Genomic DNA, 20165 nt, shown 5'->3' with positions numbered 1-20165 from the left:
ACAGCATACAGATAATTAAAACCTTAGTTTATTAGTATAATTATCTAATAAAGTGACATTGGAATTTTATTAAGTACATACTGTTCAAAGTCAGTTTTAGATTTTAACAGTTTAATATTATAAAACAACATCATAGATTTTCTGTTATTATAAACAATGTGTTCTTATATGCCACAAATCTACCTGAATTTGAAGAAAAATATCACAATCCCTTGGTTGTGTTAGAGAGAATGTATACTTTAAATATACCATCTAGAAATTCACATAAATAATTAGAATTTTTAAAATATTACTTTCTCACCTACATATATCCTTATTTTCTAAATAACAAATATTATATAACCAGTATCCTCTGTCATATATTTTAAGATTATCATCTTGAGATATCTTCTACTGATAAGCATGAATTTTCTTGACAACTCTAATGTCATAGCAAATTTCAAACTCTATTATTTGTTTCAATGAGTCTGTCAAGAAATGCCTGGAAAACAAATCACTAGAGGCTCATCAGACCTGTCCAGGGGAACAGTCAAGTCCTACCTAAGGAAGCCTCAGTGAGATAGGTCACATTTTGATTAGAAAAACATCAGTGACTTAGGTAATGTGAAAAGCAAGCCTTTACAGCCACAAGGTGCATTGCAATTCTAGTTACATTTCAAAAAATATACAGAATAATATAAAAGGTTGGATTACACTGTACTTTGGTATATATTTTCTACTATATAGAATATTAAGTAAGAAACTGAAATCCTGCTGGCACCTTGTAGGCCATGTTGTGTACTCTAGACATATTTACATCTGCCAAAATGGCCACACTTTCTTTGTTCTAATTTGATATAAACTTTACCAAAGCTAACAAAAAAGAGAGGGAAAATACAAAGCAATGATACAAACAGGAAAAGAAGACCATAATTACTCTCCTACCCCTATTCACTTCTAACAAATTATTCAGTTCTTTAAAAATGTTACCTACTTTTATTCTGTAGGCATTTGTAAGCACAGTATAGGATTAATTATTTCTACTTTCACATTCTGACATCCTTTTAATGTCTGATTCTTGGTGTATATACATGGCTTCCGGGTTTTACTCGGATTACTGAGTGTGGGAATGTATAGTCTTTGCACTTATTATCTATTCCTTGTTTCTTGGGCTTACTTCATTCTGTTTATCTGTTTTGTCCTATTATAATTGTTAGTTTTTCTTTTATTTTTTATATTGTATTATTAATTTTATCAGTATCCTTTAGAACTACGTTTGTTTTCTATTAAGTGACAAAAAAGAGGTAGATCTAAACAGAAGGAAAGGTGAAACCTAGTCAGTCTATTATGTGGAGAGAGATTGTAAGGAGGAATATTAACATCAAGAACAATATCAGCAAAAATAATAGTCATCAAGTGAAGACATACACTCTGTATGACAAGTTCGTTATTGAAATATAAGAAATAAGACTAAAAAATTGTGGTGCACATTCAGGAACAACAAAACTTAGTGCTTCAAAAGTGACAATATTAAGCAGTTCTCAACAGATATAAATACATTGACAAAATAATTCTTGATGATAGACATACTATTTTTTTACAATACTAAATGCAAGTTTTATAAAAATTGCAATAATACAATATATGTATTGGTGTATAGATACAATGAATATAGACAGAGAAAATGAAGTCCACACATAACCTTATTTTTCATCTGGACATGAAATTCATAGCATAGCTTCCATATAGATATAGAATAATCATTTGAGTTAATAAGAACAGGGCAACAGTTACCTATGAAGAAAAAGAAACCAGAACATCTTTACCATCTATAGAGCTTAGATAGAAAACAAATCATATAAAATAGAATAATAAATCTGAAAAATATACAGTGATACTATAAGAAATTAGAAAAATTGGAGTGGATTATGTTTAAACAAAGCATATTATAGCCATAATCTTACATAGATAGAAATCTTTATAGTTTGTTGCAACAGAATTAATGTTATATTTTCTTATATTGGTATAGAATTATATTTTTACATATAGATATTTGTATACTAATACAAAATTTAAAATTTATTGTCTCACTCTTAATTGTCTCTATGCAACTCACTTAAGTATACAAACATTAGACTCACTCTTTTTAATAGCTGATATTACAAACTGTTTAAAATGTTTAAACAATGCAAGTTAATAGATAGTCAAACTCTTGATTATGCTAGATTCTAATTAGTTAATAACAATAAAATGTATTCAAGGTCATTCATATAGTAAAAATCTAAAAAATCAATGTCTACTACTTCTACTATGTTATATATAGATATATAGTCTTCAAAAGCATCAGAAATCCACAGAATATGGCATTTAACATTATTTCATTATTAAAAGACCTTTTGACAATGAGACATGTTTGCTCCTGACAGTAATCCTATTCCACTTCAAAGAAGATATTGAGCATCAATATCTCCAGGAAGGGTTGCTTCAATTCTGGAATGCTAGCTTGTGAGGAAGTGCTCTAATTTTGTCTGCAGGCAGAATGCTGCAGCAAACAGACACAGGATATTTGATTGTTAAGCTCTGCCAAGACATAGTAAGCTAGTCCTTCATAATTTCTCCTTCACTTAAATTCTATCAGAAGTTCTGGACCAGAAGGCTGAAGATAGATTCTCCAGTGTGATGAGGAATATTGAGGACTGTCCAAGCAGTCAGCTGTCTCTGACAATTGTTTAAATTTTTCAATCTATGTTCTTGCATAATCGAATGTATATATTCCTTTTTAAATCACTAACAGGGTTGAAGACTAGATAGTCATAGTATCACAATTAAACTTAAGTTTTTCAGCATTGAAGAAGCTCTAGATTTAAAAGGATGGATTTCACATGATAATACAAGTTAAAATCAAATGATAAAGATACAGAATTATTGACAATTGAAATTAGGTCAATGATAAAATACACTATCTAAATTGTCAAATAAAATGGGTTGAATGTTTTAAGTATATCTTATACCTTAGAATTTGTATAATTTTTGTAATTGTGTTCAATTTATATCTAAGAGAAGGAGCTTTTTTAGTTGGACAAAAGGGGTAAAGTTAATGGGCTGGCCATTTGCTGCTTGTATTTTAATGCTGACTAGGGACACCCATGAGAGGTTTCCTCAAAGACAAAAGAGTCCTCATGTAAGACATTGATTGACTGTACCCCAAGTTAATTATGACTGTTAAATATTATGCAAATGGCCAATTCTTGGGCAGAAGAGACTTAGGTGGGGTTTAAGTTTCCCAGGTGTGAGACCACAAGGAAGAAAAACATGCAGGAGGAGGAAGAGAAACTACATATGGCCTGACAGCTGCCCAATTGGAGTTAAGAGCAGGCCAGATGGAACATAGTAATTATTAAGTAATAACTCAGGGTTCTCAATAGGAAAGTAGATTTTAACAACATGGACGGTAGGCAGCTGCCCAGATATTGAGATTCTTAATGCTTATTGTAAATATAAGGGCTTCAAGGAACTCAATAACAAAAGGTGGGATAGAAACTACTGGAGCAGGAATTTTAAATTTTTATTACTACATAAGACTAACTGTAAGTTATTGGTGTAGGCATAATGTCATAAGTTACAAAAAAAAATGCCAACCACAAATCAACTAAAATAATTTTTATGACACCAAAGTATGAAATAAATTTATTTTGTTTGGTTTATATTAGGCATTTTTAAATCTTATAAAACTTATAAAATGTACTCATAAATTTGAAGCAGATATTGAAAACATACATTACCCAGAAGAGATTATTCAGAATTTCTACCTATCTGTCCTTCTGTCATAGATCTTCTATGGTTCTGTCTCACATGTATCTGTTAGACATTCATGTGGAGTATTTGAAAAGCCAGAAAAGGACAGAACTCCATTCATCAAAATCATATGGTGCTATTCCTCTCATCACAATCTATCTGGAGATGAAAGTTATACTCAGTGGTTTTATTTCTAATTGTGTTTGGTTTGTTTTCTTTTGTCTCACTTGAATACATAGATATTTAGAGAAAACTACATTTTGAGTAAACATGATCTTTCAAGAATTGTAATGTCTTCTTGTCTTATAGCATATATTACATTTATCTACAGGTATTGTCCTTTCTTTTTTTATTAGATATTTTCTTTATTTACATGTCATATGATATCTCCTTTCCAAGTTTCATCCTCCAAAAAAAAAAAAGAAATAAAATAAAAATAAAATTAAGAAGAAGAACAACAAAACCCTGTTCCCTGCCCCTCCCCCTACTCTCCAAAATACCCTTTCCTGCTTCCTGCCTTGGCATTCTCCTAGACTGGGGCATAGAACCTTCACAGGGCCAAGGGCATCTCCTCCCATTGATGATCGACATTGCAATCCTCTACTATACACATACTGCCAGAACAGTCAGTCCCACCATGTATAGTCCTTGGTGGGTGGTTGAGTCCCTGGGAGCTCTGAGGGTGCTGGTTAGTTAATATTGTTGTTCATCCTAAGGGGCTGCAAACTCTTTAGCTCCTTGGGTCCTTTCTCTAACTCTTTCACTGGGGACCCTGTACTCATTTCAATGGATGGATGTGAGCCTCTACATCTGTGTTAGTCAGGTACAGTCAGAGCCTCTCAGGAGATAGCTATATTAGGCTGGCTTGTCCTTCCTTCAGTCTCTGCTCCATAGTTAGGCTCTACAACTCCTTCCATGGGTATTTTGTTCCTCCTTTTAAGAAGGAATGAAATGTCCACATTTTGGTCTTCCTTATTCTTGAGTTTCTTGGGGTTTGTGGGTTGTTCTTCCTGTATTCTAAACTTCTGGGCTAATAACCACTTATCAGAGAGAAACATGTGTATTCTTTTGTGATTGGGTTACTTCACTCAGAATGATATTCTCCTGATCCGTCCATTTCCCTAAGAATTTCATAAATTCATTGTTTTTAATAGTTGAGTAGCACTCCATTGTGTAGATTTACCACAATTTCTGTATCCATTCATCTGTTGAAGGACATCTGGGTTGGTTCCAGTTTCTGCCTATTATAAATAAGGCTGCTATGAACATAATGGAGCATGTGTCCTTATTACATGTTGGAGCATCTTCTGGGTATATGCCCAGGAGTGGTATAACTGGTCCTCTGGTAGTACTATGTCCAATTTCTGGAGGAACCACCAAACTGATTTCCAGAGTAGTTGTACCAGCTTGCAAACCCACCAGCAATGAAGAAGTGTTCCTCTTCCTCCATAACTTATCCAGCATCTGCTGACACCTGAGTTTTTTATCCTAGCCATTGTGATTGGTTGGCTGTGTAATCTAATGGTTGCTGTTGTTGTTGTTTTATTTTTGTTTTTTTTTATATATATTTACTTGATGACTAAGGATGTTGAACATTTCTTTAGGTACTTCTCAGCCATTTGGTATTAGTCAATTGAGAATTCTTTGTTCAGCTCTGTACCCCATTTTTAATAGAGTGTTTTGGTTCACTGGGGTCTAACTTCTTGAGTTCTTGGTATATACTGGATATTACCCTTCTATAAGATATAAGATTGATAGAGATCTTTTCCCAATTTGTTGGTTGCTGTTTTGTCCTATTAACAGTGTCTTTTGCCTTACAGAAGCTTTGTAATTTTGTGAGGTCCCATTTGTCACATTTCTCCATCTTAGAGCATAAAGCTATTGGTGTTCTGTTCAGGAAGTTTTCTCCTGTGCCCAGTGCTCAAGGCTCTTCCCCAATTTCTTTTTAGAATTTAATGAAAATTAAGACACAGCATAATATAGAAGATCCTTAGTCATCCTTAGGGAAATGCAAATCAAAAACAACCCTGCGATTCTACTTCCTCAGCTAAAATTGGACATAATATTACCTCAGGACCCAGTTATACCACTCCTAGTCATATACCCAAAAGATTCTCCAACATATAAGAAGGACACATCCTCCACTATGTTCTCAGCAGCCTTATTCATAATAGCCAGAAAGTGGAAAGAGCCCAGATGTCCTTCAGTAGAGAAATGGGTATAGAAAATGTGGTATATTTACACAATGGAATACTATTCGGCTATTAATCATGATGAATTCATGAAATTCTAAGGCAAATGGATGGAACTAGAAATTGATCCATTCTTATCTGCCTGTACAAAGCTCAATTCCAAATGGATCAAGGACATCCACATAAAACCATACACATTTAATTGAATAGAAGAGAAAGTAAGGAAAAGCTTTGAACACCTTGTGCATGGGAAAATTTCCTGGACAGAATACCAACCGCTTAGGCTCTAAGATCAAGAATCAACAATTGGGATCTCATAAAATTTCAAAGCTTCTGTAAGCCAACGGACACTGTCAATAGTACAAAACAGCAACCAAAAGATTGGGAAATGATCCTAATACTATTGAAGGCTAATATTCAATATATACTAAAAACTAAGGAAGTTAGACTCCAGGAAACAAATAACCTTATTTAAAAAATCCGGTAAATGTTTTAAATCTTTAATACACTGCAGAAAGGAAGTGGGGGAAGCTTACCCTGCCTTCTATATTTCTTTGTTAACTTGATTTCATATAGAGTTCTAGTTAGGTATTCATGATGCTTGAGGATGACCCATCACACATCCTTGTATAACTTAACTCTATGGAGCAATAATAAATTTTCAAATAATATGTGACATTTTTAACATCTTAGTCCTTTTTCCTGCATCCTATCTTGATTTTTAACATGGTTCCTCACACACTTCTGCTTAATTCCTAATGTTCTTAAAATTTATAGTACTTATTTTGCATTTATTTTTACTATTTTATATTTCTCATTGCCTCCTTTGTACCTAAACTATAACACATCAAATATTTCATTAATTTAATTGGATCCATAAGGCTCTAGCATATGTTGGAAATTTTACTAACCTTATAAAAATGCATACCAGTATGTTTATGGATTGTTTATATACTTACATATTCTTCTACTCTGGTATCCAAAATTGTATTTATCATTTAAATATAGTCTTCCCTGACACATAAAAATACAGATAGTTTAACAAAAATTATACAATCATTGTTCCTAATTTATTGCTTTTGTTGTTTATTTTTTAGAATAATGTAACATTTTATTACTTGAGTTTCTTTTGTAAAATTATCATATTTTCTGAAACTTCTGGTACAGCAATATTTTCCAGTTTTGTGTTATTCTTCATTACAGTAAAAAATGATTTTGCTATCAAAAGTATGACTTTAGAAGTATTAATTGGTTTGTTCTTAATTCACTGTTTCCAAAGATCCATAACAATCATCATTTTTTGCACCTTTCCCCTCAACTATTTTTGTTATAAATTATACTGTACTTTTTTCTTTTATTATATATTTTCTTTATTTACATGTCATATGATTTCTTCTTTCCCAGTTCCCCCTCAAAAAAAAACAAAAACAAAAAAAAACAAAAACAAAAACAAAAACAAAAAAAACCAACAAGAACAAACCCCTGTTGCCTCCCCCACTCACTGCTTGCAACCCTACACTCCCCCACTTATTGGCCCTGGCATGCTCCTACACTGGGGCACAGAACCTTCACAGGGCCAAAGGCCTCTCCTCCCATTGATGATCGACCTCGCAATTCTCTACTATACACATGCTGCCAGAACAATCAGACCCAATGTATACTCCCTGGTTGGTGGTTGAGTCCCTGGGAGTTCTGAGGGTTCTAGTTAGTTCATATTGTTGTTCGTCCTAAGGGGCTACAAACCCCTCAGCTCCTTGGGTCCTTTCTCTAACTCCTTTATTGGGGACGCTGTACTCAGTTCAATGAATGACTGTGAGCCTCTACATCTGTGTTAGTCAGGTACTGTCAGAGCCTCTCAGGAGATAGCTATATCAGGCTGGATTGTCCTTCCTTTAGTCTCTGTTCCATAATTAGGCTCTGCAACTCCTTCTGTGGGTATTTTGTTCCCCCTTTTAAGAAGGACTGAAATGTCCACATTTTGGTCTTCCTTATTCTTGAGTTTCTTGTGGTTTGTGGGTTGTTCTTCACATATGCCGAACTTCTGGACTAATAACCGCTTATCAGAGAGTGCATACCATGTGTGTGCTTTTGTGATTGGGTTACTTCACTCAGGATGATATTCTCCTGATCCATCCATTTCCCTAAGAATTTCATAAATTCATTGTTTTTAATAGCTGAGTAGTACTCCATTGTGTAGCTGTACCACAATTTCTGTATCCATTTCTCTGTTGAAGGACATCTGGGTTGGTTCCAGTTTCTGCCTATTATAAATAAGGCTGCTATGAACATAATGGAGCATGTGTCCTTATTACATATTGGAGCATCTTCTAGATATATGCCCAGGAGTTGTATAGCTGGATCCTCTGGTAGAACTATGTCCAATTTCTGGAGTAACCACCAAACTGATTTCCAGAGTGGTTGTGCCAGCTTGCAATCCCACCAGCAATTAAGGAGTTTTCTTCTTTCTCCACAACCTCTCCAGCATCTGCTGTCACCTGAGTTTTTTTATCCAAGCTAATCTGACTGGTGTGAGGTGGAATCTCAGAGTTGTTTTGATTTGCATTTCCCTAATGACTAAGGATGATGAACATTTCTTTAGGTGCTTCTCAGCCATTCGGTATTCATTGAAAATTCTTTTTTTAGCTATGTACTCCATTTTTTAATAGGGTTATTGGTTCTTTTGAGTCTAACTTTTTGAGTTCTTTGTATACCTTAGATATTAGCCCTCTATCAGATATAGGATTGATAAAGATCTTTTCCCAATTTGTTGGTTGCTGTTTTGTCCTATTCACAGTGTCTTTTGGCCTACAGAAGCTTTGCAGCTTTATGGGGTACCATTTATCAATTATTGATCTTAGAGCATAAGCTAGTGGGATTCTGTTCAGGAAATTTTCCCCTGTGCCTATGTGCTCAAGGTTCTTCCACACTTTCTTTTCTATTAGTTTCAATGTATCTGGTTTGATGTGGAGGTTCCTGATCCACTTGGACTTGAGCTTTGTACAAGGAGATAGGGATGGATCAATTTGCCTTCTTCTACATGTTAACTGCCAGTTGAGCCAGCACCATCTGTTGAAAAGGCTGTCTTTTTTCCGCTTTATAGTTTTAGCTCCTTTGACAAAGATCAAGTGACCATAGGTATGTGGGTTCATTTCTGGGTCTTCAATTCTATTCCATTGATCTACCTGCCTGTCACTGTACCAATACCATGCAGTTTTTATCACAATTTCTCTGTAGTACAGCTTAAAGTCTGGGATTGTGATTCTACCAGAGGTTCCTTTATTGTTGAGAATAGTTTTGGCTATCCTGGGATTTTTGTTGTTCCAGATGAATTTGCAAATTGATCCTTCTAAGTCTGTGAAGAATTTAGTTGGAATTTTGATGGCAATTGCATTGAATCTGTAGATTACCTCCTGTAAGATGGCCATTTTTACTATATTAATCCTGCCAATCCATGAACATAGAAGATCTTTCCATCTTCTGAGATCTTCTTCAATTTCCTTCTTCAGAGACTTAAAGTTCTTGTCAAACAGATATTTTACTTGCTTAAAGTTATACCAATATATTTTATATTATTTGTAACTATTGTTTCCTTAATTTCTCTCTCCACCTGTTTATCCTTTGTGTAGAGGAAGGCCCCTGATTTGCTTGAGTTAATTTTATATCCAGCTACTTTCCTGAAGTTTTTTATCAGGTTTAGGAGCTCTGTGGTAGAATTTTTGGGGACACTTAAGTATACTATCATATCATCTGCAAATAGTGATAATTTGACTTCTTCCTTTCCAATTCATGTCCCTTTGATCTCCATTTGTTTTCTAATTGCTCTGACTAGGACTTCTAGTACAATATTGAATAGGTAGGGAGAGAGTGGGCAGCCTTGTCTAGTCCCTGATTTTAATGGGATTGCTTCAAGTTTCTCTCCATTTAGTTTGATGTTGGCTGCTGGTTTTCTGCATATAGCTCTTACTATATTTAAGGATGGGCCTTGAATTCCTGATCTTTTCAAGACTTTTATCATGAAGGGATGTTGGATTTTGTCAAATGCTTTCTCAGCATCTAATGAGATTATCATATGGTTTTTTTCTTTGAGTTTGTTTATATAGTGAATTACGTTGATGGATTTCCATATATTGAACCATCCCTGCATCCCTGGGATGAAGCCTACTTGATCATGGTGGATGATCATTTTGATGTGTTTTTTGACTCGGTTTGCAAGAATTTTGTTGAGTATTTTTGCATCGATATTCATAAGGAAAATTGGCCTGAAGTTTTCATTCTTTGTTAGGTCTTTGTGTGGTTTAGGTATAAGAGTAATTGTGACTTCATAGAATGAATTGGGTAGAGTGCCTTCAATTTCTATTTTGTGGAATATTTTAAGGTGTATTGGTATTTGGTCTTCTTTGAAGGTTTGATAAAACTCTGCCATCCCATCTGGTCCTGGGCTTTTTTTGGTTGGGAGACTGTTAATGACTGTTTCTATTTCATTAGTAGATATGGAATCTGATCTTGATTTAACTTTGGTACCTGGTATCTGTCTAGAAAATTGCCCATTTCATCCAGGCTTTCCAGTCTTGTTGAGTATAGGCTTTTGTAGTAAGATCTCATGATTTTTTGGATTTCCTCAGTGTCTGTTGTTATGTCTCCCTTTTCATTACTGATCTTGTTAATTAGGATATTGTCACTGTGCCCGCTAGTTACTCTGGCTAAGGATTTATCTATTTTGTTGATTTTCTCAAAGAACCAGTTCCTAGTTGGTTGATTCTTTGTATAGTTCTTTTTGTTTCTATTTGGTTGATTTCAGCCCTGAGTTTGATTATTTCCTGTCTTTGACTCCTCTTGTGTAAATTTGCTTCTTTTTGTTCTAGCGCTTTCAGGTGTGCTGTCAAATTGCTGGTGTATGTGCGCTCCAGTTTCTTTTTGGAGGCACTTAAAGCTATGAGTTTTCCTCGTAGGACTGCTTTCATTGTGTCCCATAATTTTGAGTATGTTGTGGTTTCACTTTCATTAAACTCTAGAAAGTGTTTAATGTCTTTCTTTATTTCATTCTTGACCAAATTATCATTGAGTAGTGTGTTGTTAAGCTTCCATGTATATGTGGGCATTCTATTGTTTATGTTGTTGTTGAAGGAGCAGCCTTAGTCCATGGTGATCTGATAGGATGCAAGGAATTATTTCAATCTTCTTGTACCTGTTGAGGCCTGATTTGTGACCAATTATATGGTCAGTTTTGGAGAAAGTACCATGATGTGCTAAGAAGGTATATCCTTTTGTTTTAGGATAAAAAGTTCTATAGATATCTGTTAAATCCATCTGTTTCATAACTTCTGTTAGTTTCTCTGTGTCCTTGTTTAGTTTCTGCTTCCATGATCTGTCCATTACAGAGAGTGGTGTTTTGAAATCTCCCACTATTATTGTGTGCTGTGCAATGTGTGCTTTGAGCTTTAGTAAAGTTTCTTTTATGAAAGTAGATGCCCTTTGATTTGGAGTATAGAGGTTTAGAATTGACAATTCATCTTGGTAGATCATACCTTTGATGAATATGAAGTGTCCCTCCTTATCTTTTTTGATCACTTTAGAGTGAAAGTCAATTTTATTCGATATTAGAATGGCTACTCCAGCTTTTTTCTTGGGGCCATTGGCTTGAAGAATTGTTTTCCACCCTTTTATTCTGAGGTAGTGTCTGTCTTTGTCACTGAGGTGGATTTCCTGTATGCAACAACATGTTGGATCCTGTTTACGTTCCCAATCTGATAGCCTATTTCTTTTTATTGGGGAATTGAGTCCATTGATATTAATAGATATTAAGGAAGAGTAATTGTTGATTCCTGTTATTCTTTTAGTTAGAGCTGGAGTTCTGTTCATGTGGCTATCTTCTTTTAGTTTTGTTGGAAGATTACATTTTTGCCTTTTCAGAGATGTAGTTCCTCTCCTTGTGTTGGAGTTTTCCATTTATTACCCTTTGAAGGGCTGGATTTGTGGAAATATATTGTGTGAATTTGGTTTTGTCATGGAATATCTTGTTTTCTCCATCTATGGTAATTGAGAGTTTTGCTGGGTATAGTAGTCTGGGCTGGCATTTGTGTTCTCTTAGGGTCTGTATGACATCATCTCAGGATCTTCTAGCTTTCATAGTCTGGAGAGATGTCTGGTGCAATTCTGATAGGCCTGCCTTTATATGTTACTTGACCTTTTCCCCTTACTGCTTTTAGTATTTTTTCTTTGTTTTCTGCATTTGGTGTTTTGACTATTATGTGGCAGGAGGATTTCTTTTCTGGTCCAGTCTATTTGGAGTTCTTTGGGCTTCTTATATGTTCATGGGCATCTCTTTCTTTAGGTTAGGGAAGTTTTCTTCTATAATTTTATTGAAGATATTTACTGGCCCTTTAAGTTGGAGGTCTTCACTCTCTTCTATACCTATTATCCTTAGGTTTGGTCTTCTCATTGTGTGCTGGATTTCCTGGATGTTTTGGGTTATGGTCTTTTTGCTTTTTGTATTTTCTTTGACTGTTATGTTGATGTCTTCTTTGGTATCTTCTGTCCCTGAGATTCTCTCTTCTATCTCTTGTATTCTGTTGGTGATGCTTGCATCTATGTTTCCTGACTTCTTTCCTAAGATTTCTAACTCCAGAGTTGTCTCTCTTTGTGATTTCTTAATTATTTCTACTTCCATTTTTAGGTCCTGGATGGTTTTGCTCAATTCCTTCCTGTTTGTGTTTTCCTGTAATTCTTTAAGGTATTTTTGTGTTTCCTCTTTAATGGCTTCTACTTGTTTACTCATAATCTCCTGTAATTCTTTATGGGATTTTCTTTTTTGTTTCCTCTTTAAGGGCTGGTACCTCTTTATCTGTATTCTCCTGTATTTCTTTAAGGGAGTTATTCATGTCCTTCTTAAATTCCTCTAGCACCATCATGAGATATGATTTTAGATCTAAATCTTGCTTTTCCTGTGTTTTGGGATATCCAGGACTTGCTGTGGTGGGAGTGCTAGATTTTGATGAAGCCAAGTAGTCCTGGTTTCTTTTGGTAGGATTCTTGCATTCACCTTTCGCCATCTGTTGATTTCTGGTGTTAGATGTTCTTGCTGTCTCTGGCTAGAACTTGTTCCTCCTGTGGGTCTTTAAGCTTGTGTCAGTACTTCTGGGAGATCAGCTCTCCTCTGGTAAATCCTGGGTGCAGATGGCTGTGGATCACTTGTCTCTCCTGAGTCCTGGGGTCAGAGCACACCCTGGAGACAGGATCTCCACTTGCTGGATAGGTGTAGAGAGGGCTGTGGGTCTTTTGTCCCTCCTAGGTGTGGTTTGAGGTAGAAATGATCCTAACCAGGCTGCCTGGCAACTTGTGAGGCCTGTCCTTCCTGGCTGATCCCTCCTTAGAAAGTCACCAGGGAGAAAATGGAAGATCTCACCAGGGTCCCTGGATTAAAGCACTCCCTGAAGGCAGGCTCTCTGCTTGCAGGGAAGGGGCAGAGAGGATTGAGGATCCACAGCTCTCATTTGGAGGCTGAGAGGATCCTGTCTCTGCCACCCTGTGCCCTGTGCCACTTGTGAGGCCTGTGCTTCCTGGCTGGTCCAGCCTGAGTCTCTGTGTTAAAGCACTTCCTTAAGGCAGGCTCTCTGCCTGCAGGAAAGGGGCAGAGCTATACTCTACTTTTAAAATCCAGTTCTCAGAGCATATGTCCTCTTGCTTTTTAGAGTATAAAATATAGTATTTTCATTCTTACCACTTTGCCCCAGAATGCTGCATGGTTGATGCAATTAAGGATTTTGACCATTTCATTTTCCTAATTTATGGTATGGTATATATTAAATTTAACTATTCATTGAAGCACGGGTTTGGGTTCTACCTGCCATTCTATTGTCTTTAAGAAATTCCTCTTAAAGCTGTGCCATCACAACAGCCCGATCACATAGTTTTGATCTTGAATGTTTAATTAATGTGTTAAATGCATAATAGCGAGGTTCTACAATGGGGTCAGGGTGAAATCATCCATACTTATCACTAAATGTTTCTCCTTCAATATATTAATAACTTTGTCAAAATGCCCTGATGTTAAATTTGTCCATGCAAATCTTTTTGAATGCCTATATTGATAGAAAATTCTGTTGAGTTTCTCATTTTTTTTTTTTTTTTGAGACAGGGTTTCTCTGTGTAGCCCCGGCTGTCCTGGAACTCACTCTGTAGACCAGGCTGGCCTCGAACTCAGAAATCTGCCTGCCTCTGCCTCCCAAGTGCTGGGATTAAAGGACTGCACCACCACCACCTGGCCTGAGTTTCTCATTTTATGGGAGTAGAGCCTGACTTTTTTTTTCAGTAGTAAGATGACATCACCATTAGAGCCTGACTTAAGAGTGAATCAGTGAAACTAGAAACAAACTACTTTTGTCATGTAGAGCTGTGGTCATACAAATAATGCTGAATGGGTTTAATTAAGCATCCTTTGTATCCTTGTTACTATTACAATAAATCTTTTTTATTTAATTACCAGGTTAAACTCATCATCACATTTTAGCACTCAGAGAATCCTGCACACTCTTATTTCCATGTACTTTACACATCCAAATACATTTAAATTAGTCACTTTTTAATTCTTTCTAGGGACTACATAAGACATAGTTAATTCTCAAGGAAAGTTTTCTGAATAAATGATCTTGAGGTCAAATCGGTTGGGATAGAATCATTGGAGCAATGGACTAAAATACTCTCAAATGATTTCAGAAATTAAAATTTTTCACAATAAGAATGTATTCTCAGGTGGTTCTCAAGCTTTAGAGAAACAATGAATAATTTCAGCTTTTGTTATGTTTCTGATTTCTGCACCTCAGGCAGAAATACCAAATTATCTCCATGTTTTCAATGTTCACACTTATTCTAACTTGAGATCTCGTAAGTTTAGCCATGCTCTTTGAAACCCTAATACAGCCTCTCACCATGAGCAAGCTTCACAAGGAGCCAACAGATTACTAAAAAATAATTGGTTTCATGAAGTATTTAATGTGGACAGGAGGACTTAAAATCACCATACCATTCACCATTGAATTTTGAACTAAGGAACATAAAACATGAGAATGGTTTTTGTCTACTTTCAACTTTCATTCTCTTTAAAGTTACAAAGGCTAATTAGATGGGGAAAATTAAAAAGCCTAGTATATTAGATGCAAGAAAATAGCTTTTTCAAATCACAAAGAACTAGATTTTTCATTCTTTGGAGACAAGATCTGTCCCCCTCATTTAGACATACATATCAAATGCTGAACAAGCTGAGTCAGATAAGTGTCCCCATCTCATGATAGTATTGCCCATGTTCCTGCTTTAAGAGGTAATAATTTGCACTTTATAAATTTACCCTTGAGTCTGGGGTCATTACTTTAACTTTACTGCTTTGTTTAATTCATTCAGCACTGTTAGATATGGGAATCAATAGTTTGAAAAATTGCATGAAAGAAAAATGATTCTCTATACGAAAATGTGGGTTTGAGTTAAAAGCTTGCCAAACACCCCTGAGTCATTATCATGGAAAATCCTTCTAGCAAATACAGAGAACATAAAATATAATAATTTATCTCTCAGTTGAGTCATGAGTTCTGTTATATGAATGCCTCAATTTGTAGCTCTAAATTATTAATTATTTATGCTAATGTGTCATTAGTGACCTACCAGGTATTGTCAGTGGTTTCTATCTTGAGCTGTAATAGAGCTAAAATACAATTGAAAAAGAAAATGTTAAGGTTCAGAAGATCTGACTACTTAGTTTTAAAAAAATTTACATCAAGAAAAAACATTAATAACACATTCTATTTTATACAACAGGATTTTCAAACTTTTGATGAAGGATCCTGAGAGCAAATATCTTGTTCTCCATCAGTTTTATAACCCTATCTATGTTATTGTACTATGAGATACCCAATGATGACATTGAAATAAATGGCTCTATTTCTACAACAACAAACTTCTATAAAGACAAAGGCAACAATATAGATTTTGCCCATGAGCAAATTCAGTTTTCTTATCTCTGGCTTAAACAATGTAGTATCCTATAAATATCAGTTTTGATATCTGTTTTGTTCCAGAAATCAGAATTACACAGATATCAAAGATCTGAACATGCAACAAATATATGTTACTAATTCCAAATGCTTTACAAATGTGTTTGTATTATTAATAAGGATTCTACTTGCCTCATTTTCCAAATAATTTACTGATTTACAGATGATTTTAAAAATTGGGTGTTCTAAGTTCCTGGAGGTGACATAAGAACTTAACATAAACAGAATACTTAAGACAACAAAAAATTTGTTCTTTCTTAGGTTTGAACATTGAAACTCTGTAATTGAAGAGAAGACAGTACTCCATTAGACAGGTCACTTCTTGCCTGTTTCAGGTTCTGGTGTTGCCTGTAAACTTGGCTTTCATATATTGTAGTCATCACTTCACACTGTATCTTTATCATCATACAATAATATCTGTGTTGAGTATCTTCTCTACTGTTCTTATAAAAATATTGCCACTCATACAGAATTATGCTCACCAATATTCAACATGAGCTAAAGTTAGTTATGCATGCACAGACCCTATTACTAGAAACTAACAAAGCTAATCCATATATATCAAATTATATAACTAAATATTATATTATAAACTACTGACATTATTGGTTAAAACTTACATTAAAAAACACCCAATTAGACTGACTTGTGTGATTCAAGAGGCATGGTGCTATATGTGAAACATTGTGAGAACTTTACAAAAAAGAAAACTAGTAACATTGAAAGTTCTCAATGCAAAATAATGGTGACCAAATGGAAATGACCTTTCTACATTGTCAATAAGCAAGTGAAAAATTAAGAGTTCATTATGAATCCAAATTTATTAAAGTCATAACAAGTCAACAAAACACTGAGAATTTACAGAAAATTTTAAAATTTAGCTGGATACATAATTGTATAAAGGGAATTGTGTTAGTATATTTTTAATGCAGTTATGTACTTTAATACTAACTTACCATCTCATCAAATTTTATGAACTCATTAATAGCTTATGCACATTAAGTTTTATTAGATAATAGAATTGAATGAAATTTTAAATATTACTATAGAGTTTCTCAAAGAAAAGGCTTGTTTTGAATACATCCTCAATACATATGGAAGGAACTGTTGCTTTATGAGGTGATTGTAAACTGGATCCACTTCTCTATTGTTTCAGATAAAGACTAATTTATTCCTTTTGAAGGTTAGGTTTTATTCACAAATTTAAGATTATTACAGGCTGTGAAGAACTGCCAAAGAGATTATTCAGTCTGTCATCTCACTGACACAAAAACTTAGTAAAGGGTAATGAAATTGTGTGTTAGAAGAGTACGCATGAGGCAGGGTTGAGTTTGTGTTCTATAAATCTGAGTTAACCAAACTCAACATTTCAAGTTAGGTCAGGAATTAGCAGTGAAATGGTGCAGAGGCAATGGTCTGTTTTGCCAGGCTGCCTTGGGAGCAAAACAAATTTGCATCAACTTTAATGCCCAGAGATTGGGATTCTCAGGGTGGAGTTTGTAAAGGCAAAAGAATCCCATAAATGTCTTCAAATAGCATCAATGAAGACAAATCTCATTCATAACTGAAGCATAGCATTCAAAACAAAGCTGAACACATTTTCTTGTAACTTTGGTTCTACAGGTTTCAAAAAATTTTGAGTCTGGTTAGTTCTCTGCATAAAATCATTATTAAAGGCATCTGTGTTTGTAGAGTTGAAAGCCACAATTTTTTTTTTGCAGATCAGTGCTACATTTCAGCAATTGAAAAAGATGCACTTTATTATCTACCATTTAAATGATTCCCTAAAATCTAAATAAAATCAACTTTCTAATCTCTAAATACCATAATGAATATTCTTACCCCACAGACTCTGTTACCCAAGTGTTTGTGAGTAATATTACATAGACCAAAAATTAGCAGGTAGAAAAGATCTGTGCAAATAGTAAGTTGAAAGCATATTTTATATTCATATCTTCTAATGTCTCTGATTCAAGGTCATGAATTCAGGAACTAATTCAGATACTTGGGAAGAAAACAGGATTTACTATTTCATATTGTCCCACCCAATTAATTTTGTGGTACAAAGAAAACTGTTGACTTCAATAAGCAGGCAGGACAAACATTGCTGAAGTGTGTCTCCATCAATTACAACTGATTGAAGAGTGGTGATCTGTCCCTTAAGTACCTTGTGACTAGAGAATTCCGTTTATCAACTATTACAGTTTTTCTGCCTCCTTTTTCATAATGTGTGGCAAAGATTTTGAGTCCTTGCTTTCTATTTTTATGTTGTACAGCAGCATCAGACAGAGAGCAGTGCTCATCAATCCAGCATTAATAATGGGTGGCCCATACCTTAACATCATCTTGCATACACACTAATGTTCCTGCTCTCCCTACTCTCCATTCCTTAGTGCAAAGCTGCCATCTTCACTAATTAAAATTCATTACCTCCTCTCCAAGCAGAGAGGCTGAAAAAAATCACTGACTGGCTGTTTCTATCATGGTTAATACATTTCTGCAGAATAATAACGTCCTTTAGGGGGATTGCTTTTAACTTCTCACTGCTCTGACAAGAGAGTAGCAGCAGGTGTGCTGTTTGGTTTGTCTTTTGTGGCATTGTGTTGTCAACTGGGAATGGTTGGTCATTCAGTATTTATCCTGGTTACTCATATCTAACAATGCATTGTTTCAAATATACTTCATTTGTACCTTGGAACATGACCCCCAGGTTAATTAAATAGTCCTCCCCCAAAGGACTGAAACTCTTGGTGGTGTATCACCTTCTTCTCCAACATTAATAATGCAAAATTTAGTAATTAATGGCCCAAATGGACTTTCCATCTAAGCCCACCTCTTTGTATGTTGCTATAAATTATTTTTTTTACTTAGTATTTACTTTGTTTGTTTGTTTGTTCTTTTGTCTAGAGAATTCCTGGGAGGAGTCTGGTCTCTACCTGGCATAAAGTACAGTAAGTGCATGCTTGGAGGTAGAGAAATTCCTAACACCAAGAGACCATGTAGTCTATAGAGTAGTGTCTCTGCTAACTTGTCCCTTTTCTGTTAATGTCTATATTTTTTCTGGCTTCAATTATTTGCTATTTTTAGTTTGTCAAAAGTTTTAGTGTTAGTGAATTGATATTAGACAATAACTTGAGAATACTTAAGGAAGCAGCCTTAAATTGTAGGCAATACTGAATTTCTTAATATACAAGCACCTCTCAACAAGTCAATTAAGAGTGTGAGTTTCTATTGCCTTATTTGCACTATGGAAAATGATTTCTGGTCAAGGAATTTTGTTAAGTTTATTAGGATAATGCATTTTGTATGCTTAGTTTAGAAGCTAAAATGAGTTAGAAAATCGTAATAGTCTTTGTTAATAAAAATTGCTTGGAGTATCTATTATTTTCCTAATGTCGAGCAAGATTTCATATTATTCACTCCCTTGCATGGACCTAATATGAAAGCAAAGTGTCATGCAGACATAAAACAAAACAGGCTTTCCTCCATGTTATAAGCTGGATTGAACGTATGAGGTCTAGCTAAAACTGAAGATGTTTTGATGATTCCAAAAGAAAAGTGATATACTTTTGGGATCTTATGTAATTTCTTCCTGTTGCTCAGAGGCACACCAACATTGGCTTGAACATCTTGTTTCTCATTCCATTCTTGTTTCTGACTCTCCATAAAATACTTGAACTTCATCATTTTGATTCCTAAAATACAAAGGAGGATGTGCTTTTTGAAAAGATGCCTTGTCATTAACATGCATGTCTTCCTGACAGGATGCTGCATATCTAGCATTGAGATATTTTTCATTCAAAACATAAGCACAGTTCAGTAGTATGATATATTTCCTGTTGCTCCAATGTTTTTAGTCATTGTCCACTTTTGGCTTTCTTCCAGATACATTTTACACAGTTGTCATTTATATTCACCAAATCTGTCTTGGTTTGTATTTATCTGATGAAAAGATGGGCATCAATTCTATCTGTGTGGATGAGGAGAGGGTTAGATCAGCCTTTAGATACACAAAGATTATTCTGCAGGAAAATTTGAATCTACACTTTGTCTTTGAAATAAGGTGACACTCTGAAAACTTACCACTACATAATCAGAAATATTAAACCCTTATCATTCTGCCCTCATGCTTATAAACATGCTTCCAACTTTTTATTAT

Source organism: Mastomys coucha, unplaced genomic scaffold (genome assembly GCF_008632895.1).
Source record: "Mastomys coucha isolate ucsf_1 unplaced genomic scaffold, UCSF_Mcou_1 pScaffold6, whole genome shotgun sequence".
NCBI classification, from domain to species: Eukaryota; Metazoa; Chordata; class Mammalia; order Rodentia; family Muridae; genus Mastomys; species Mastomys coucha.
The sequence above is the reverse complement of the archived record's forward strand: the minus strand, read 5'-3'. Positions refer to the sequence as shown.